General features: G+C 41.0%; 1 protein-coding gene across 10 annotated transcripts in view; it reads left to right on the plus strand.

Moving 5' to 3' along the window:
• SH3GLB2 (SH3 domain containing GRB2 like, endophilin B2) overlaps positions 1-23,572 on the plus strand; it is a 1,772,316-nt gene that overhangs the window by 1,125,531 nt on the left and 623,213 nt on the right. The gene's annotated exons all lie outside the window — the stretch shown is intronic.

Raw genomic sequence — 23,572 nt, forward strand, 5'->3', positions numbered from 1 at the left:
TCTGGGGAAGACCGTTCAAGGCATCTGGCAAGACCACGAGGCTCACCTGCATATAAATTTCTTGGAGATGAGAGCGGTGCTTTTAGCATTGGAAGCATTTCAGGACTATCTTCCCATAGGGACAGTTGTAATCCAGACCGACAACATTTCGGTAGTATGGTACATCAACAAACAAGGGGGGAAACCAGGTCATACCCATTTTGTCGAGAAGCTCTCAGGGTCTGGTATTGGATGATAGCCTCCAACCACTTTCTAATAGCAACGCACATCCTGGGGAGATCCAGTGTGATTGCAGACAAATTGAGCAGAGCCATCTTATGGCCACATGTGTGATCCCTCAGTCAGAAAGTAGCAGATATGATATTCCACAAATGGGGCCAGCCTTGCTGCAACCTTTTTGCATCACCCAACAATGCCAAATGCAGCAACTACTTCACCCTATTCCCCCCAATGGGGGGAGTCACCAAGGGATGCACTTGTTCACGACTGGACCACGAGACTTCTTTATGCATTTCCCCCTACTCCTTTAATTCTAAAGTTCCTTCAGAAAGCAAGTTTGTTGGAGACAATAATTATCCTAATTGCCCCCTACTGACCTCATCAAATCTGGTTTCCCTTTCTTCAGCCTCATCTTCGCGACGAACCCCGGATTCTGGACCCGGTTCCAGATCTTCTGACACATCCATCGGGGATGGTTCATCCCAACCTAGACAATCTGTGATTAACAGCTTGGCTGCTTCAGTTCCCTTAATTGCCAAGTTTCCGTTCCTGTCCTCCCCAGTCAAGCATATAATTTTATCATCTCACAAATTGTCTACTCGAAAACTTTATAGAAGCAAATGGAAGAAATTTGTAATATGGGCTAACAGTAAGGACATAGATCCCTTTACAGCACCAGTTCACGTTATTCTTTAACTTTTGACAGAGATCTTAATTGATGGAGCAGCAGCAACTTCAGTGAAAGTTCAACTAGCTGCAATCTCTAATTTCATATAGGAGGTAATGACCAACCAATCATGGCACACAGACTTTGCAAAGCCTTTTTTGAAAGGCACTGCCATGTTAAGGCCTCTCTCTAAACATCCAATACCTCCTTGGGATCTAAATTTCTCATTTTGACTAATATTATACGTCTTCCATTTGAGCCTTCCGCCATTTGCGATTTGAAGTCTCTCTCATGGAAAACTCTGTTCTTGGTGGTAATTACTTCTGCTAGAAGGGTATCTGAATTACAAGCTTTGTCAATAAAACCCCCATACTTAACCTTTCACAAAGGTTGCGCACCAGTCTATCTTTCCTACCCAAGGTGGTTACAGAAAATACCCTGAACCAATCTATTGACCTCCCAGTATTCTTCCCCAACTTCCAAAATAAAGGAGAGTATTCTTTGCACTTACTTGATATTCATAGACAATTAAATTTTTATTTACAGAGGACTTCAGAATTCAGAAAATCAGACCAACTTTTTGTTCCTTTCTCAGATGCAAGGAAAGGCTACCCAGTTTCTAAGATCACATTATCCAAATGGCTAACATCTTGTATATCCTATATTTATAATTCTATTAACAAGACCCTTCCAAATGGTGCTAAAGCCCACTCTACTAGATCTGTTGCTACCTCTGCAGCTTTCCAGTCTAGACTACCTCTGGATAATATATGCGCAGCAGCTACTTAGGTCAGCCCTCATACTTTCATCACTCAATCCAAAGTAAATTTGGCCTCCAGGAGTAGAGCAGTCTTTGGTTCTATGGTCCTGAGGAGTAGTCTCCCTTGAGCCACCCAAGAGTTGTGTTGCTAGGGACGCGATCCCACAAGTGAGAATAAAGGCGAGATTGACAACATCACATAAAGAAGTTCATGTGTGTTGTCCATCTCATCCTTTATTATCACAGCCCTCCTTCCTCCCCCTGCCTAGACTCCTCCTGGTACACTAGTGGCAGATAAGATTACAAAAGGGATATATACATTTCACTCCTTTTCTATTTTCAGGGGATCAGGTACATACATTTATACATACATATATATTTCAATACATCTTCGAATAATTACCATGCAACTCCTCTTTATATACCTTTGGAGGGCAGAAAAGATCTGAGGTAATCAGGGGAAAGAATTATGGGTAAAAATGTAGCCCATGAACTTTGCTGAAGGCCTCAAGCTGGAATATTGGACGAGACTGATCCGACACATTTGATCCGACTCACAACTGAGAATAAAGGCCGAGATGGACAACACACATGGAACGTTATGGTGAGAACTTAACTTCTTTTTTTGACAATGGATGAAGTTGTCCAGGTGGTGCTTAAATGGAAACAGGGATTCAGTTGTGGTTAATTTCCCTCTGGTCTTTAAATTTTGGTGTGAGCTTCTTCAGGATGACTTAGTGTATGCATCTGTTAAGGCGCATTTAGTAGCTTATAGATTCATAAGTAGGTAGTAGGCTATCGGCCCAAGGGCCTATGTAAGCCTAACCAACAAGGTTCCCTGGCTTATGCCACCCAAGAAAGTTATTTTCCTGTGCCACTGTCGGGCAGAGACACAGAAGTGATCCCCGGGGTGTATTTCCTATTTCCCATCCACTCATCAAGATTTTTCTTGAAGAGTGCTAATGAAGAACTTTGCTTGACATAGATGGGTAGCCTGTTCCAGAGTATGGGAAGTCTCTGGGACAGGAATCTATCCCTCCAGCATGTCCTGTTTATTGTGGTGACAAGGTTTAGGTCCCTAGAGCATGTAGCTCGGAGGGATTGGGATTTCTTTAGATGTAGCATGTCCAACAGCTCTGGGTTTGGCATAGCTTTATATGTTAGGCAGAGATCACCTCGGAGTAGGCGATATGCTACGGAGTAAAGCTGGAGTTTTTTGTGTAGGGCATTTGTTTGAGGCCAGTAATCCTCTTTGTGAGGTGCCTCTGTGGTCTTTCCAGCTGCTGCAGATGTCTTGTGAGGTACATTCCAAAAGGGGCGTTGTACTCTGTAATGGGTCTAATGAGTGTCGAGTAGAGGGGAACAATGACCTCTTTTTTTCCTGAATGAGAACCCTTTTATGATCAGGTGTGCCACGTAGAAGGACTTCCTGACTACTGTGGCGATGTGACTATCAAAGGAGAGACTACTCTCCACCTGGGTCCCAAGGTCTCTTATCACACATTTGGTGTTAAGTAGATTGCTGCCTATGTGGTAGTTCATGGGTACAGAGTTTTTACCAAAGGGGATTGCACTGCACTTTTTGGTATTGAGCTTGAGGCCATGGCTCTGACACCGGGCATCTGTCTCAGCGAGGCCCTTCTGTAGGATGTCCACATCATTTGGGGACTTGACTGTGGCTCCTAGTTTGCAGTCATATGTGAACTTTGTTAACCAGAGGCCTTCTGTGTTAGCCTGTACTTCAGAGAAGTAGATACCAAACAGGAGAGGTCCCAGGACGGAACCCTGTGGTACTCCACTTGTCACTGCTTTGAGGTCAGATTTGGAGTCTGCAACTTTTTTTTACTGTGGGTTCTGTCAGCAAGCCAGTTGGCAACTCATCTTGTGACGTAGGGATTTATACCTAGTTTAGTGAGTTTAGCTATAATTCCAGAATGGGGGATGGTGTCGAAAGCCTTGGCGAGGTCAAGATAGACTGTGTGAGCCACCTTACCCTCATCTATGGCTTTGGTGACTGCCTCAGAGAAGTTGATCAGGTTCAGGAGGCATGATCTGCCTTTCACAAACTCGAACTGGGTGGGATCCAGAGTTTAGAGGTTACCAGTGTCAGGCTAATAGGTCTATAGTTCCCGGGATCAGTGGTGGCTCCCCCTTTGTGGAGTAGGATAACTGTTGCTGTGCGCCATTCAGTGGGCACAAAGCCTGATGTGAGGCTATTATTGAAGTTCGTGTAAAATGCAGCCTGGGATGTTGTCTGGTCCCATGGATGCTGTGTTTTTGGCTTTAGAGAGTGCAGCTTTTCCCTGCGTAGTTGTGATTACAGGGACTCTTTATTCTTCCTGTATAGATATGGGCCGTTTAGGGGGTTAAAGTTAGCACTGAACCTATCTGCCAGGATGTTGGCAATATCAGTTGGTTCTGTAATTTTCGTGCCGTTGTGCTGCAACTCAGAGCAGATCTGGGTGTTGCCATCGAGATTCTTGACATAGCTGTAGAATGCTTTGTGGTTGTCCTTAGAATTAGTGGTGATTTTGTTTTCGTAGCTAGCTTTGGAGGATCTTATAAGGGATCTCAGCTTCTTACTGAGGCTGACCAGGGAGCTCCTCCACTCTTGGGATTTTACTCTGTTTTGCAACAGTTTCTTCCTTCTGTTGTACAGTTTGTTTATGGCAGGGGACCACCAGATTGGCTTCTTTTTTTGGAGGATAGCGTCTTGGTTTTGTTTGGGGTAGCACGATCCATGCACTTGTGTAAGTGCTTATAGAGTGCATTTGTGTAGGATTCAGCAGTTGTAACTGTATTGTCCATCTGTATGGGTGTCATGAAGTTCACCACTTCTGTCTTAAGAAGCACGAAGTTAGCTTTAGAGAAATTTTTTACTGTGGTTTTCTTAATGGGGGGTGAGGGCGGGATGTGGATATCAAGGGTGATTAGCTTATGGTCGGATCGGACCAATGAGGAGTTGACATCAGGTGTGGAACACCGGTCACTCATGTTGGTAATGACTAGGTCTTGGATATTGTTGCCCCTAGTGAGGGTGTGGATAAGTTGATCCAGGGCATTGGAGTTTATGAATTCCAGAAAGCATTGAGCTAAGGAGTTGGTACACGAGTAGTTTTCCCAGTTAATGGTGGGGTATTTGAAGTCACCCATTATTAGGGTGTTTGGTTGAACCCTAATATTTTCCAGTACATCAAGAAAAGAGGAGTGGGACTCCTGGGGCATGGTGGGGGATCTGTAGCAAGCTACAATTTGGATTGCAGTTTTGCCCAGAGTTAAGTTGCACTTGGATAACCTTGAATGCATTATGCTGAGCAACTAGCCTGGTGGTGTGGCTATCCTTAATTAATATGGACACACCTCTGCCTTTGTTGTTTCAGTCCAGGTTACATGGCCGAAAAGTGTGGTATGAGTTATAGCCTGGTAGTGCAGGGGTGCTCTCTGGAGCCTTGAACCAGGTCTCAGTCACTGCACAGATATCGATGTTCTCTATTTTAAGGAGTGCCTCAAGTGAGTGCATTTTGAGATTTAGACTTCTAGCATTGAGTAGCATTACCCTCAGTTTTTGTTTGCCTTTTCCTGTTATGGTGGTGAATTTGTTATTTGAACCTTGCCTAAAAAAGGCACTATAGGGGTAGCAAGTGCCTTAGCCAGTATCCAGAGTCCCAGGGGTGACAGGTGCAGGCCATCTGTGGCAAAGCATTGTGGTCTGTCGACCATGTCATCCCAAGCAGACAGATACTGGATCCCCTTAGAATGACACCAGAAGATTAGCCAATTGTTGAAGTTAATCATTTTGTCCTTGTACTGCAGTATCATTCTGGGTGATGGCAGAATGCTACTCAGGGCTAGGTTCATACCTTCTTGGGCTGCAAGATCGGAGAGCTCTTCCATGTCTCTTTTCATGTAGTCCAGGGAGGTACGTCTCAGGTCATTCACACCAACATGGACAATGACAGAGTCATATATGTACTTGTTGTGGAGTGACCTGAGTGCGTGGGTTATGTGGCGGATCCTGGCACCCGACAGGCAGCTGTCATTAACCTTCTCCTTGTTTAGCCTGATGAGTGGGACATCAGTGTGTCTGACTATAGAGCCACCTATGACTAGTGTGTTGGGTACGTTGTTTTGCCTTATTGGCTGTGGCTGAGTGGCACACTGAGTCTGTGGGCTATGTGGCATTTGGGTTGTGTTGGGGGATGGAGGTTGCTTGCGTTTCTGCTTTGGAGGTCTTTGTTGCTTAGACAGATTATTATTGAGAGCCTCTGTGAATGCTTTTGCGTTACTATGTGTGGATTTTGGTGGTGTAGATTTAGTGAGATTATGTGATGAGTGTAGTGTGGTGCAAATGTTAACCTTCTCCTCATGACTGTCAAGTTCAGTCTTGGTTGGAGAGAGCTTTGCCTCCAGTTTGGCTAGATAAGTGCATCTCTCACAGGTTGTAGTGTTGGGTGGTAGGAGGAGAGGGTTGTCTGTGTACATGAGGCAATTTCTACATTGCCTCAAGATGCCCAGATTCATCAGATAGACAGGAGAGAACACTGAGAGCTGACACTTGGACATGCCTGAATAAAAAACAATTTTCCTCTGGATAAGTGAGGAAAGTGAGTACAAGAGCTGTTTTTCTCTAAGCAAGTGAGAAAAGTAAGTACAAAAACTGTTTTCCTCTAGGTAATGAGGAAGGTTGAGTGCTATAGTAATTAGTAGCTTATTTAGTGCTTACAAGTTCTGAACAAGTGCTGAGCACGAATAAGCAAATTTAAGTGCTAAAACTAAGAATCTGTATCTGCACTAGACGAGTTACGGGACAGAAACAAGTGCTAATGCAGGCTTTCAAATCAGAAAGTTGAGAGAGATGGAAGAGATTGCCCAAACGGCCAATAACTACAATTTCTGGGCCAGAACCACTCCTTATGTGGTAGACAGGTTACCTAGTGCTTACCACTCCCACTGATAAGCTAAAAGGCTTCCCTCCAACACAGAAAGGCTTGGGGGGCTCAGAAGGTTACATACAGTCCTGGATACAGCAAATCTGTATCTGGAACACTAGTTACAGGAAAGGTAAGAAACAGGCTTACAGTTTTTTTTTTGTTTTTTTTTTTTACAGAAAAGTAGCAAAAACAGTAGTAAAAATAATTCACATGTAGTGCAAGCTAGCACACTTGCGTATGTAGCAATATTAGACCAAACACAGTTTAGAAAAATGCAATTAAATTAAAAAGGACTAAAAGCAAGTGCAGAAAGAGTTTATTAGGTAGAATGTGGTAAAGAGATGGGACTGGGGGAGTGTCCCAGATCAAATCTACAGTGGGGCGGGCAACTGCAAAAGCCACCAAATGTAAACTACAATCCAAAAATAGAGAGAGTGGGTGCAGTGGCGTAACTACGTTAGAAGCGCCCTGAGGCAAACTTTTCCTAGGCGCCCCAACATCCCCCCCAGGAACCCAAGCCATCGAGATGACCGAAGCCAAAGAAATCACATATAGTAGCACAAAAAATGCTTTATAACTTCCTACTAATAGTTGCATTAAAGATTTGTTTTATATCTTAATATTGTATGAAATAACCGAAGCAACTTAAGGTCAACAAGTTTTTCTTTTACTGAAGATTTAATTTTAATTGGTGGACCACCAGGGTGGCTTGCTTTTAAATGTATTATATTTTGGTCTATATGGGTCTGACAATTCTATGCATCTATTTGTGTTTGTCTAATTATAAAACTACTTTGTGAATGTGATGTTATACATGCAATATGAAATTTGTATATACTATGTTTTTGTGCTATCCTAAATTCTGTACTATATTGAGTGTTTTTTTAATGTTCATAATCAATACTGTAGACTGAATACTGCTGTTCATATTCAAAACAATATAATTGTACTGTCTTTTGGAGCTTTTCTCCGCTAAAAACGGGCTCCTAGCCCCGTCAGACTTTCCCAGTTAACAAATGTAATTAATTAAGTAATTAATTAATAAATAAGTGAATTTTGAGATTTCATCATATAATTTTATATGTATGCACAAGTCATAATACAGAATGGTTGGATTCTAAAACAAACTATCCTGGACCATGTAAAAGAGGTAATCAAAAATCCAGCAAACAATGCCATTCCACCACACTTTACTGGGAAATAGTAACTATGGAAAACCTATACTTAACATACTCAAAGTGATATGGGAGGAAACCGAAGCACCTGGAGGAAACCTACGCCAACCACAGGGAGAACATGCAGACTCCGCACAGAAGGCACTCCAGCCAAGGATCAAACAGAAGAACCTCTTGCTTTGAGGCGACAATGCTAACCACTGCACCACCATGGCCACCTACCTGCAATACAGTACTACAAGCCATTATTCTTTCAGTACAACAAGAAACCTATAAGTGGCTTTGTGAAATGAAATAAAGTTGAGCCAAATAAAATATGAACGTATTTGTGGCTCCTTATAACCTAGTATTCTGATCATCACAAAATATATCTGATATATATGTATGTGTATATATATATATATATATATATATATATATATATATATATATATGTATATATATATAATGCAGTAAAACCAAACAAAATACCCAGTGGTGTCTTCCAGATGGCTAGGTGCACCCAATTCAGCACAAGGAATACAATAACTCTCACACACAAACTTGGCAACTACACAAAACAATGACTCTGTGACAATAATAAAATACCACATCCGGAATGCCATTATACAATGCTGAGTTGACAGCCATAAAGCATACAATGTAATAAATGTATTAAACAATAACTATGTACAAATAATACATAACTACATATTGCATGGTACAAAGTGGAAATTCACCAAAAGCAGGGACCAATTAAAAAACATTTAAAAAAATATTCTAGACCATCCTGAGAGGAGTACATGTGTACTCCTTGTCATTGTTGAGTGACTCACTATGGCAGTGAGACTATTATGCTAACTTGCAGCTACAAACTCTGGTGCTGCTTGGCTTTTGAGGAGTGTGGTTACCTATCACACACCAGTATGAGCAGATTCTGTCACTGAAAAGCTTTGCGGGTAAACTCAGTAACTTACTTATGCTTCTGTTATATTTGCAGCACATCTATTGCTAACTTACTTGCTTAGTCAAATTAATTCCTGTCTTGAAGCTCTTCTCTAGTTTTGAATAGCTGTTCCATTTCACTGAATTATATTTCATTGTTTGTAAGGTATGCATATGACAGATTACAAAACATTGGTAATAATAATCTTCCTTCATCAGCTAGCACTTTTTAACAGAACTGTTCCCGTTTTGCTTTTTTAAATCAGTCAAATCACATTTGATAAAAGAGACATCATTCAGTCAACAACAGTAACAGAATTACCTTGGTTGGGTTTAACACCTTCTGGAACTGGATACAACTGCTGGCCACTGATGTAATGTTTTCTCTCAGTCATCCAGAGGTCTCGGTTTCAACTTTTGTTAACTGTAGCAGTAACACATCTCTCCTGCCTACATTTGTTTCCCCTTGTGTGTAAATAAACCAAATGCAAGAGGGATATCACTCTGCAGAGCAAGAGTTCCCTCCTAAACCTCATAATCCAACCAAAAGAAACTAAGCCAGCGACTGTCTGACCATGTCTGAAACCCCGATCGCTCTACACGATGCCAGCAAGCGAAATTCGAGAGAGCTGAGAGAGCTCTCAGCTCACTCCTCATTGGCCCTGACTGCAAGGGAAGCAGTTCGGAGCTCCTCTGTTCTGTGCGGTAGTTGACCGCACAGATGTCTGGGTATCCTACAGCACAGGTTGATGGGTACCCATTTCTCTGCATTCAGACTGCCGATAAAGGCAGTCTGAATGAAATTTTTGTTTCACGGATTTTTTTTCTTGTTTTTTTTTCTAGGTGGGAGGGCTGCAGACTGGGATTCTTACCACCGGACGATGGACATTTACTAAATAAGCAAAGTACAATCCATGACAACATCCGTCGGCACAAAGCGCCCCCTGCTGCTTGGTGCCCTGAGGCAATTGCCTCACTTCGCCTCTCATAGTTACGCCACTGAGTGGGTGGGACAAAACAGTTTCAACAGAGATCTAAGCAACAACTAACAGTACAAACTCTAAACCCCCAAAAAATATACTCTGTTCTGTATATTTGCAGATAGATTAGAAAGCAGTCTCTCAGAACACAAGTTCAGTTGCTAACAGGTCTAATTTTATGCTATCTGCCCATGGATCCCCATTTTTCTTCTTCCTTTTCGTAAAACAGTTTATGAAGGGAGTGTTGCTTATGAGAACCCATGTCAAATTTCTCCTTTGTGGGATCTCTGCTATGTTTTGTTTTTTTAATGACGTAATCACTGTTTGAACCAGCAGCTCACACTGCTCTTAAGTTCTTACCTGGAAAACTTTTTGATTATTGCTGTGACGTCTGGAAGGTTAGTTTCTGAGCTGCAGCTCTCATGGTAGGGACAACCTTTCCTGGTTTCCATAGGTATAGGGTTGTGATACATGCTTATCCTTCTGTTATGTTGTTAGTGGTTTAAGAATTTGATTTCAACCAGTATATTTTTCTCCCTGGATTTTTTCAGAACCCTAGAATTAAATATTGATGATACTTCATACCTTGAATGTGCTTCAGCATCTCAGATCCTGCCTTGACAGGACAAATCCCATTAGGGAAAACCAAGAGGCTTTTTGTTTCCTTCTATGGAACATTCAAAGGTCAACCCTCCAAGCAAACCACTGCATGTTGATTGTCCTCTGATATTGTTTTTTGTTACACCCACCATAGCGAGGCAAATCCAGACATGGTTAAGGCACATTCCACTATGGCATTTTCCTCTTCACTAGCATTTTGGTAAAGGGTGGACATCAGAAGTATTCTAAAGGTAGCAAATTGGTCCTCAGTCCATTCTTGTGTGAAGCACTACAAACTGGATGCCTTTTTTAGATTCAGAGCAGACTTTGCTAGGACCATTTTCCAGGATCTCCTGGACCCTTATTCTTCCTCCTCCCAAGTTAGGGAAGCTTTGAAAGTCTACCTGTATGCCAGTAAGGCAGTGCGTTTGTTAAACATAGTATAGTTGCATAAGTTCCACTTACCTGTAACGATAGGTTTTCATAGAACACACAGCCTTACTAGCAGTACCCTGCCACCATCCCCCTTTAGTTGGATGTACATCATTATGTTTGGTGATTGCTGCTGATGTTCTTCATGTTTCACTGTTGCAGTCATTACATTTGGGTAATCTGCTTGCAGGTTGCCCTCAGTCGGCCTGATTAACAAAGTCTTGGGTCCTGCGTCAGTTGCTGTCCCTTCTTCCATGACGTCAGGGGTATAAAACATGCAGCCGATCCCATTACATCAGTCTTTCTTGCCATGCGGTGCCCGAATCACAAGCAGTTTGCAAGTGCCGGTCGGCCGACTCCTGAAATTTTCATTTTCGAGTTTCAGAACCGAAGTCTTAAACTTAAAGCTATGTACCCCATTGAGGAAACTTTTTCTTGCTCCTTCCCGATGTCAGTAAAAGTTAATAATTGCATTACTTGTGGAATGCAAATACCTCATAAAAATTTTCATTCGTACTGTATTCCTTGCCTAGGCCCTGACCACAACGTACCTTGCTGTCGGTTTTGTGCTTTATTTAATCAGCGCACTATCCATCGTCGGTATATTTTTGCGTCTAAATATTTTGGTTCTCAGTTTAATTATCCAGAAATGTCATCAGTTAGCCATCCGACTACTGGGATTCTGAAAAAAACACAAAGATAAAGACAGAGACAGGCCGCCAAGGTCTAAAACTGCCGACAACGATTCTCCTAAGCCAGTCGCCAGTTCGCCGGTACTCATTGAGGCACTTTCGCAGCCCCTGATACCCACTATGTCTGATTCGCAGGCCTCTACTGAGACCCATTCAGAGTCCGGTATGCTGCAAAATACTTCAACTATGGAACCTGCGGATGTCTCTACCTTGGATGGGTCTGGAGCCGCTGTGCAGGCACCGGCTTCTAAGGGTGTATTCAGGCCTGCTGACTTGCATATTAAATCAATGCCTCCTTCATTACTAAGGCCTAAATCTCGATCCATGCCTAAAAAACCGACGCCCAGGCCACATGCTCAGGCCCCTATGCCTAAAAAACAAATGATAAAAATGGTTGAAGATCTAATAACTCTAATCATGGGTAGTCAACCCCCCTCCCAAGAGGCCTAGGACTGAGCTTGATTATGAATCTTCTGATCAGGATTCTGTTTCTTTTGACTCTTCTGATGACCTGGATTTGTCCTTACCTACTTATGAGGATTCTGATGCAGAGGATTCTATTCCCTCTGCTTCTCCTCCCGAGGATTTTTCTTTTGGGGAAACCTTACATACTTTAAGGGAGTATTTTCACTGGGAAAGCCAAGAATTTTCTGATTCAAAAAAGAGGCTTAGGGATTTCCTTCTTCTACCTCAGCATAGGCCTTTGGCTATACCTATTGTACTAGACTTTGTTGATGATGTTTTCTCATAATCCAGTTTGGTCCCTGATTCCCTGCCTCCTGCTCCTAGTAAACCTGACATGTACTACAGGGTTCCTGAGTCCCACAAGTTCCTTTTCAAAAATCCTGTTGCAGATCCAGAGACAATTTCTCAGGGGCCCAAGGGCATTAAGGCTTCTACAGCTAAAAGATCCTACCCCTTCTGATAGAGACTCCAGGGCGCTGGATAGATGGGGTAAAAAGGTTTATACTTCAGCAACCTTGGCAATTGGAGCTTTAAACTGCCAATTTCATATGTTAAAATATCAGCAGCATGTCATTGGACTGCTTAAACAGAAAATGATGTTGATTTCTGACTGTGTGGAAAATAAAGATTTACAGGACTTAATGCATTCTGCTGAACAAGTTGGAAAACATACTTTGCAATGTGGTTTTGATTCTTTAGAGGCCTCTTGCAGGGCTGCTGTTACTGGGTCTGTGCTTAGAAGGCATGCTTGGCTTAAGGAACAATCTTTAGCCTAATCATGTTAAAGCTAAATTGTTGGATGCTCCTTTAAATCAGCACCGCCTGTTTGGCAACAAGGCTGAAAAAGTTCTTAAAAAGATGGAAGATAAAGCTAAATCTATGCAAACTGTTAAAGATTTTTTACAAGTGCAGCCTCCTAGATTTAGTAGGCACTGGCCTGCTAAGAATTGGTCTTTTCCAGGTCTTCTCAAGCCAAACCCAGACACAGCAAAAACCCCAGGTTTCAGTCCCAGGGGACTCTCAGAACTAAGCAGTGGGGGGGCCTCCACTTCCAAATCTGGGAATAATAAGACACCTCCCTATGGTAAACAGTCTCAATGACTTCCTTTTAAAATTTCCAAGCACTTATCTTCTGACCACCCCTTTGGGGGGAAAGATTGCTCTTCATGCAAAGAACTGGGAACTCATAACCCAGAACAAATGGGTTTTAAATATAGTGTCCCAGGGATACCGATTTCATTTCTACACGTTGCCAACACCAACTGGGTGGCTGGATCTGCCCCCAAATCAGTGGGCAGAGGCTCAAAAACAAGTACTTCTCAATTAAGCATGGGGGCTATTCAACTGGTACCAGAAGAGGAAAAGGGACAAGGTTTCTACTCCAGACTTTTCCTGGTACCCAGAAAAGACAAATCATGGCGTCCAGTCCTGGACCTGTCTACTCCAAACACCTTTCTGGAGATTCCAAAATTCAAGATGCTGACTCTTCACCAATTACTTCCTATGCTAGGCAAAGACACGTGGTTGGCAACACTAGATTTAAAAGAAGCATACCTGCACATCCCAATCAGGGAATCTTGCAGAAGATACCTAAGCTTCAAAGCAGGCTACACACATTATCAGTTATCTGCACTGCCCTTTGGCTTGTCTACTGTGCCCAGGGTATTCACAAAGTGCCTGGCTCCAGTTATTGCATTTTGCAGGCAAAGAATGATTCAAATATACCCATACCTGGAAGGTTGTCTAATTCAGGCAGAAAGCCAGGGCATACTTTTGAATCATCTGGCGTTTGTAAAAAGGGTTGTTCTAACTTGTCTGAGGTACACCATAAATGAAAAGAAATCACAACTGGTACCTTGTCAACAAATTACATTCCTGGGAGCAAGCTTGAATACAACTTCCCAGATGGCTTACCTCACGCCAGAAAAGCCGATTCATTTGATAACCTATTTCAAACAAGTGGCCACAAAAACCCTGCTATCTGCAAGACAAATACTGCAAGTCTTGGAGTTCATGGTCTCCTGCATTCTTCTAATTCCATATGCAAGACTGCATATAAGGAAACTACAGTGGTATCTAAAAAACCTATGGAGTCAACATTTTCACAGCCAAGAAACAATGATTCCTATCATACCTTGCCTACGCCTAGAGTTCCTCTGGTGGGCAGAAGTCTGCCACCAAAACAAGGGACTACCATTCACACTACCCCCTGCCACCAAAACCCTAACAACAGATGCATCAGACTATGCATGGGGGGGCTCACCTGGCAAGGAAGTGCATTCAGAGCAAATGGAACCCAAGTCAAATGCACCTACATATCAATCAAAAAGGAAATGTTAGCTGTACAGAATGCTCTGACAGCCTTCAAGGACTACATTCTTCCAGGACAACTAACGGTAAAGACGGGCAACACCACGGTTGTATGGTACATAAACAAGTAGGGGGGTACACATTCCTACCCCCTCTGCAGGCTAGCCATGGCATTGTGGAACACAGCCTTGGGCTACCAAGTGCACCTACAAGCTCAATTCCTGCCAGGAAAATTAAATACACTGGCAAACGGACTAAGCAGAAACCTCATGGACCCACACGAGTGGAAACTGGAGCCAAGGATTTTCAACATGTTAACAAGCGAATGGGGGAGCCCAGACATAGATCTATTTGCCTCCCTCCAGAATTACCAATTGGACAAGTTTTGCACAAGGACTCCCCAGAAACAAGCCTGGAAAGTGGATGCTCTGTCCTTCAGCTGGAAAAACCTGTCAGTCTATGCCTTCCCCCCGCTGCCTCTGCTCTCCAAAGTTCTGCTAAAAGTCAAACAGGACAAACCAAGGATGATTTTGATTGCTCCAGACTGGCCGCACCAACATTGGTACCCCCCTCCTGCGCATTGTGTTGCAGTTATCTCCATGGCACCTGCCTCAGACCCCTTCCCTGCTGTCTCAGCAGGAGAACCAGATTCTGCACCCTCAGTTTACAGTATTGAACCTTGCAGCCTGGTTAATTACTTAATCTTCTTTTTACCTTCCCTCAGCAAACCTGTGATGGATATCATTTAGAGGCAAGGAGGCCTAGTACTAGAAAATCTTATGCTGAAAAATGGAAAAGATTCTGTAACTGTAACCAGTCTCAAGGGATGAGCACAGCAGCACCCAATTTACCTCAGATTTTACAATACTTAACTGAAATGCTTCACAAGGGCCTGTCTTTTTCCTCCATTAAAATCCCCGCCTCAGCCATTTCAGCTCATTATAGCACGGAACCTCCCCTCTTCTCACAACCACTGCTCAAGCAGTTCCTCATAGGGGCCAAAAATTTGAGACCACCCAGGAGAAGTCCAACCCCAGCCTGGGACCTTAACGTTGTCTTGGAGAAACTCACTCTACCTCCTTTCGAGCCAGCTGCTACTGCAGACTTAAAATTTGTTTCTTGGAAAGCAGCTTTCCTTTTAGCAATCACTTCAGCTAGAACGGTATCTGAATTACAGGCCCTTGTGGCAGTGGAGCATTTCGTCATCTTTCATGCGGACAGGGTGTCCCTCAGAACCAATCCATCCTTCATGCCCAGGGTGGTATTCAGTGTGGCTCTTAATCAGTCCATTCATTTGCCAACCTTCTTTCCCAATCCACAGAATAAAGAGGACTGGATACTGCATTCCTTAGATGTGCACAGACAACTTAGATTCTACTTGGACAGGACTAAACCTCAAAGGAAATCTGAACAACTGCAGGTGGCATTTGCTGCAGGGGCAGAGGGGAAGGCTATTTCAAAGCAAACCATTTCTAAATGGATAAGCCATTGCATTTACTTCTGCTATAAGCACCATGGAAAACCTATCCCCCAGGGGATCAGACCTCACTCCACCAGGGCTGCATCTACCTCTACAGCCTTTCTCAGAGGCGTCCCTACCAGGGACATGCTAGAAGCTGATACCTGGAGTTCTGTACATACTTTCACCAAGCATTATCATTTACCAATTTTCTCTAATTCCAGAGCTGGCTTTGCCACTGCAGTCTTGCAGGGCCTTATAGCTGGCCCTAATGCTATCTAAATTCCTCCTCCCAACCATAACTTTGGGAATCTACCCAAATGTAATGACTGCAACTGTGAAACACGAAGAACATAGTACAGTTGTGTACATTTACCATAAATGTAGATGTTCGAGTGTATTCACTGTTGCAGTCCTGGTTACCCTCCCTCCAGCCCCCTAACTTCTTCTGGCTATACCTCTACTTTCCTTTACTATGCTTAAAAGCCTTTTTGGTGTATTTGCTTTTTGTTGGAGGTATAACTTTTTTTTATGTTTATTTGCTCCCCATTAGGGGGGCATCTGACATCTGGGGCAAGAAAAACTGATGTAATGGCGTTGGCTGCATGTTTTATACCCCTGATGACCTGACATCATGGAAGAAGGGACAGCAACTGACGCAGGACCCAAGACTTTGTTAATCAGGCCGACTGAGGACAACCTGCAAGCAGATTACCCAAATGTAATGACTGCAACAGTGAATACACTCCGACATCTACATTTATGGTAAGTGTACACAACTGTACATTTTTTGTTTAGCAACTTTTGGTTTGTGTGAGGGTTGGCTTTGGTTTGGAACAGTAAGTGTTCATAAATCTTGCATTTTTCCATCTGCTCTTCATTCAGACCCTTGAGAAAAGCTGAGGGCTGCTGTCTATAACTGTGAAGGACTGTCCTGTCTGGCAGCTGATTGGTCCTTCACAGGCAAAGATGCAACTGCATTTTTTTTTCTTCTGGCTAAATTTCATTTTAAAATGTATTTGAATTTGGAATCTGTAAGACCAAGTCTTTTTCAGGCTACTCAGTACTGAGTTATATTTTCAAAAAAAACAGACAGATGAATAAACAAATACTTCTAATGTTTGACAGTCTGCATATGCTTTCTGTGATCCATACCACTGGGTCTGTGTGTGTGTGGGTGTGTGGGTGGGTGGGTATGTGTATGTCACGGTGACGGCACCTCAAAAGCTGTCCATTACTTGCGGAGTAAAGAAACAGCTCAAAGTAATTTTTTTGGAGGGGGAACAAATCCCTACCTGCACTTTCAACACCTCTCGAACCTATACTAACTCCATGGTCACATAACAGTTTTGAAGGAGGAACTCTCCAAAATAGCACAAAATAGTTTTGTACTAACCATTAACTGTAGCACTTGTGATTAGGCAATTAAGTTACAATCAACTTCTCCTTTGGAAAACATGGAGTTTCACATGCAATCTATACATATATGGGTTTATCCTTAAATTCCTGACTGCTTCAAGCCTGAGATGCAAAATGCTGGGACAAACATACTGTGTCCCTGAATATCAGCAGCCAGTATGACTGACAGAGGCTTGCAAACATCTAATATTAACCTACTTTCTATGCCATAGAACTAGGAAATGAGGTCTGAGCAAGTCCAGTAGTGGTTGCATAAAAGTCTCTAGTGATGCTGGTTACAGAAATTGTCCCAGTATTCTATGCATGTGTGTGTGTGCGTGTGTGTGTGTGTGTGTGTGTGTGTGTGTGTGTGTGTGCGTGTGTGATATAGGTCTACTTCTGTAGACCAAAACTATACTCTACTGAAACGTAATTCAGTGAGACAGATCTGCCAAAACTACAGTTTAATGAAACTACAAACTACCAAAGAACAAATCACTGAACAAGGAACTTGGAACATGTTTCTGCACCTTACCTTTTCCTCACTGTAGTGCGATCTCTGAGTTGGTATATAAAATGTGAAGTGGGGGGGGGGGGTGTCAGTACAGGTACGTTTTTCACTTTAAATTTTATAATGTGTAGAGTATCTGTAGAGATTCAAAAGAAAAATGCACTCAGATAGCTGCTGCTCGCCAACAAACTTCTTTAATAACACAGCACAGCACACCCAGTAAAAAAATAACGCTGAACACAGTTCTCAGTACGTTTTCATCCAAGACTTTGTCATAATGGTTACAAACACAACTCCCTCCCATTTTATACAAAAACCACTTCACCAATACGTATATGTGCTGTGTTATTAAATAAGTTTATGGGCGAGCAGCAGCTATAGTGCTTTTTTCCTTTGAATTGTGACTGTTTGGCACTTGGTCCGTGGTTGTTTATTTTGGTATTTTATTATGGAGGAGCTGCTTGGTTTGCCCGAGGCTATTTCAGTCCGAAATAGCAATGGAAAAGCAGTAGAGGCATTGATTGGTTGAGTGGCACAGCTCATTGAACTTTTGGTGCCGATTTGTCATTCCTTGGTGACCCCCCCCCCCCCCCAATGTGACACCAGCAGGTCGGCCGGAGGCAGCAGCTAAGGAAGGCTGCAATGGTGGAAATAAGGGCCGGCATTCAGATAAGGAGATTGGAATTATTATTAGTAGTAGTTTTTATGAAAGGAGGACACCAGAGCTTCTGAAAACAAATGGAACTGTTTCCAATAAAGACTGTGGCTATGGGAAAGAGCAGTGAGCTAATTCCAAAGCACAAGGTGACTTGTTTACCATTCAATGGTAGTTTTAATAATACAAAGCAGCAGGACATCAATTTGGAAGCATGGCTTAAACAAAATGTTAAATTTGATAAGTATGTTCATAATGTTGTTGCTGATGATGCTGACACCTATGCTAATAATTTAAGTAAGCTAAATGATTTATTGTTCAAGTTTAAAACTTTAAATGTAGATAATTTATATTTAAGAGAATGCATTAATTCTAGGGTTGTACCAAAAGGTTTAAGGTTGTATAGATTCCCTAACAATGTAGAAGAAGGGTCAGACTTTCACATGGAACTGTTGGATATTTTTGACAACTGTGGTTTTGAAATTCTTAGAGCTATAATAAAACAAAACAAAAAAGTGATGGAGGTTTTAAATGAAAGGATTGTTAAAGTGAACAATTGTTTGGTCAATAACTTATTATTTACCGTTGAGGAAGAGAAAAGAAAATATTTTGAACTGAGGAAGCAGGTGGATGATAAGATTAACAATATAGTTTATAGGAAAAAAAGAAAGTTGTATAGAGATATTAATGAATATGCACAGAAGATCCACTACCTTAAACCCAGGAGCTTTAATAACATGTCAAGAATAGAGAAAGGACCTTACAGGACAGGGGGAGGGGGTTTTAATAATGGTAGAATAGAAGACAGACACAGTCTTAACAATGAAATGGATAATGAAAGTGTGGATGGCCCAGGAGATATGAATGACCCTTTAGGATACCCCCCCCCCCTCCAAAGGTCCGAAAGATTGAAAAAATACTATCAGGGCAATTGGAGGGGTGGCACAACAAGGGCATGAACCATGGTTACTGAATCAGGTGTCGGATACAGGGTCTGAAGGGGTGGTTCTGACTACTGACCAGATAATTAATAACAATATTTTAACCTTTCAGGGGTATAACATTTTTAATTATAGTAATTCCGACTTGAATGAAGATTTTTTTTAGGTTATTTGCAAAAGGTTTTAAGTTTGTGCCTAAGAAGAAGAGTGAGATCAGTAGTTTACTTATTGATTTAAAAATGTTCGTAAGAAAGAAAGAAAAATTTAGAATTGTTGTTGGGCGAACAAAAATATAAAGAAGAAACCGTGAAGAGAAGGAGTGTATGGAACCCTCCCCTTCACCCACAATTAAAGAATTTTGAGAATATGGTGGAAAGTAGCCTAAGGGAAAAAGTGGTGAAGAACAGGGTGTGGTCAAATCTAACTAAAGAAGAAAGGGAGATTTTAAACACACTTCGTAATAACAAATGTGTTAGGGTCATGAAACTGGACAACTGGACTCAGTTATATATGAAAGTAAAATGATGGAGCTTATAAATGATGTCATTAAATAGTCAAAGGTCTCACTTAATGAAATTAAGATCTTCTACAGAAAGATTTATGCAGCTTTGAATGATTTGATACTAGAAGGGGTGATGGACATTGAGACTTTTACATTTTTGCATAATAAAGAGCCCAGGGTGCCCACAATATTCGGTATCCCAAAAGTTCATAAGAATTTACTTGACCCACCCATGAGACCAGTGGTTGCAGCTAGCCAGTCTGTCACAGCCCCTACTGCAAGTTCCTGGATGTTAAATTGAAAAAATATTTCCATAAACGCAACTAATGTTTTCAAAGATTCCTGGGATTTCCTCAGAAATGTGAAAAAAATTTTATTTAGGGACAGTATGTTATTTATTACAATAGATGTTGTTGACCTCTTCACTTCCATCCCACACAAAGAAGGCTTGGAATTTTTAGAAGAAATTTTACGGGACAACGGAAGGTTTTAGTGAGAGAGATTTATTTGATTTTAACCTTAGTGGAACTGGTTTTAAAACATAATTTTATTTATTTTGAGGGAGAATTCTTTCGCCAGGTGGTTGGAGTAGAAATGGGTGCCATGTGTGCCCCAACCTCTGCAAATTTAGTGCTAGCCTGGTGGGAGAAGAAATTAATTTTTAATTCTGTGTACAAGGACTTTTGGGTCCTTTATCAACAATTTTTGGATGATATTTGCCTCTTCTGGATAGATAGTGAGGAAAAATGTTGTGAATTCTTGAACTACATTACTAACAGTACATAATTTTTAAGGTTCACCTATAAAATAGGACAAGGTTCTTTCGATTACCTGGATGTGAATATAGGGATGGACTATTACAGTAATAGGTTCACTTCAAAGGTGCACAGAAAAGCTACCTACTACCATTCCTTTCTACATTTTCAGAGCTCCCATCCATTTACACACAAAAGGAGCATTGTGAAAGGTTACTATGTCAGGGGGGGTAGAAGAATGACATCAGAGGAGGAAGATTTTATACAAGAAGGTGAACTGTTGAAAAGTATGTTCCTTGATAGGGGATACCCAGAGAAAATTATTAATGACATTTTTACTGAAGTCCTAGAAAATAGAAATAATAGGTTTGCACCTATTTTAGGAACAGAGAATAGTGGGATAGGGGGCAACCAACAGGTGATTGATAGTAATGATAGGGTGGAAAATATTTTTGTAATGGATTATAGTGGAGATGCAGGAACCATTACTACAATTTTGAAGGAGGAGTGGGATAAGTTTAGCAAACTATTGGATATGAATATTGAACTGAACTACCCCTTAAAATTTGTATTCAGGAAGGGTAAAAGTATTAAAAATATTTTGGAGAAGAAGGGCATAGAAAAAAAGATCTAGAAGAGTAGGGACATATAAATGTGGTGCTTGTCCACAATGCCCTTTTATTATTAACAAATCAGATGTTTATATCCCTAGTAGAAATAGATGCATTAGTGCAAAATGTTATTCTAACTGTGACTCTAAAGGGCTAGTATATTTGGCCCTATGTGGAAAATGTGACAGTTTTTATGTAGGAAAGACCGGAAGGTGCTTAAAAAGAAGAATATATGAGCACAGTTATGACATTAAAAAGGGTAATAACAGGAATGCCCTATATAAACATACTTTGACATGCAAAGGGGCTACTTTTGTATTTTTTGTGCTAGAGTAAATCCAGATGGATATTTGTGGGGGATCATGGGAGACACAAATTGAATATTGAGAAGTGTACTGGCATTTGGTCCTTGAGGCAAATAAATGTCCAGGGCTTAACGAGATGGTCTCCCTTGCACCTGTATTGAAATTAAGAGCAGCTAAATTATAGGGCGACCTAGTACCCTATTTATGTATCTATGTATGTATTTATTCATTCATTCATTTTTGTACATAAGTATTTAAACCTAACATATCCCTCAGGAAAATGTTTTAATAAGTTAGATTTTTAATGTTTTAATAAGTCAGATTTTTTTTAACATATAGGTACTGACCACTCCATGGTTTTAGACAGTTTGACACTTTTTGATTTTTGATGTTATATATTTGTTAATGTAATGAACTTTGGTCACTAGATGGCAGCAAAGTATTTTTTTATATGCATTCTCTTTATGTTTTAGTTTAATATGTTTCAACATGTATACAAATGTATATTTATATTTTCATACAGATCTTTATTAAATGTTTATGATTGTGTATAAATAGGGATTATTAGTTTTTAATAAAATAATATGTAGGGACATTTTTGTAGTAATTTTAAGCAGTTTAAGCACTACATTCACAAGCAAGTTCTTGGTTGTGTTAAGCAGGTTAAAAAGCTTAATGAATTGATTTATTGTCTTAATTGCTTTATTGGTGAAGTGTTTTTTTGTATAAAATGGGAGGGAGTTGTGTTTGTAACCATTCTGATGGAGTCTTGGACGAAAACGCACTGAGAACTGTGTTCAGCGTTATTTTTTACTGGGTGTGCTGTATTAAAGAAGTTTGTGGGTGAGCAGCAGCTATCTAAGTGCTTTTTTCTTTTGAATTGTGACCGTTTGGCACTTGGTCCGTGCTTGTTGCTTTATTTTGGTATCTGTAGAAATGTTTAATGTCCGACGTTCAGTAGTTTGTTTCGTTAAACTGTAGTTTTGGTAGATTCGTCTCGCTGAATTACGTTTCGGTAGAGTGTAATTTTGGTCTACAGAGGTAGACAAATGTACAAATACACATACATGCACACATCACATACACGCAAACTCTTGAGATGTATATTTATATATGGAATACATTCAGAACGTGAAACTAAAATGAGCAGCCCCAAAACTTCAAAACTCTGAAAATATAAAATAGTAAAGAAAACACACACTCTGCAGGAGGGTTGGCAAGCCCCCTGCATCCACTACATTCCCTGCGAACTATATTTACCAAGTCTGAGTTCGTATCATAGTGGGGAAAGGGCAAAAAGCCAGACACCTCTCTGCCGCAGTCTCTGGCAGCTACTAAAAAGCCAGTTCACGTTTTGGGTTTCATCTTTTATGGGAGTGTGTCAGTATGGTTTGTGACGTTAAATGCTTGCAAATAGGATAGTGTCAGTTTGGTTTATTTTCATTTCTGTAAATGTGTGATTGCCTGTGTCGTAAGTCATGGTTTAATGTTTCTTCTTTGAAAAAAAAGGGGGGGGGCAGAATTGAATAATTTATGTAATGTTGCTTAGGTTATATGATATATAGGAATATATGTGAAGTATAATGTTTGTAAATGTGAACTTATTAATTTGGTTTGATTACTTGTATAGAAGTGTAAATTTGTCTGTCACAAGTAATAATTCAGTAAAGGTGTTTAAAAAAAGGTTGTTAGATGAAAGTATATGTGTGTGTGTGTGTAAGTGGAGTGCTTGATCATTGAGTCTGTGTGTGTGTATTATTGCAAAATCGGGAGACAGAGAAGTTGAGGAAGTTCCTTCTTCTCAGTATTGTGCAGTCTTGCAGTCATTATACATTTAATTGCAGAGATCTGGAGGGTACAGGGGAAGCCCCTCCCCAGCAAAAAAAGACACATGTTCTTAGTTTTTACAAAAAGTTGAAAGAATGTGCCATTGATAAAAAGAAGTCAGTGGTGTTAGTGCCAACAGAAGTTTCCTTTGTGGGACAGACATATACTTTAGAAAGTCACATTGGACAATAATTAAGACAACTCTTGATTTCAATGGACTTGAAGCAGTAATAGACACCTGTATGTAAAAGTGGTATATTACAGTACTGTTGCCTGCCTTGTGGCAAAGTAGTACTGAATGATGAGTTTCTTTTTTTTTCGTGAATTAAGACATTATTGTATTCCTTTACTGAGAACTTAAGAAAGAATCAGATTTGGCTTATAGGTGTTTGATAGGTAAGCTAAACACAGGTAATTACATGACTTCAGTCCTTCTAGCTACAACACTATATA

The sequence above is a fragment of the Protopterus annectens genome, chromosome 16.part0, assembly GCF_019279795.1.
Source record: "Protopterus annectens isolate FY-2018-M chromosome 16.part0, PAN1.0, whole genome shotgun sequence".
NCBI lineage: Eukaryota > Metazoa > Chordata > Ceratodontiformes > Protopteridae > Protopterus > Protopterus annectens.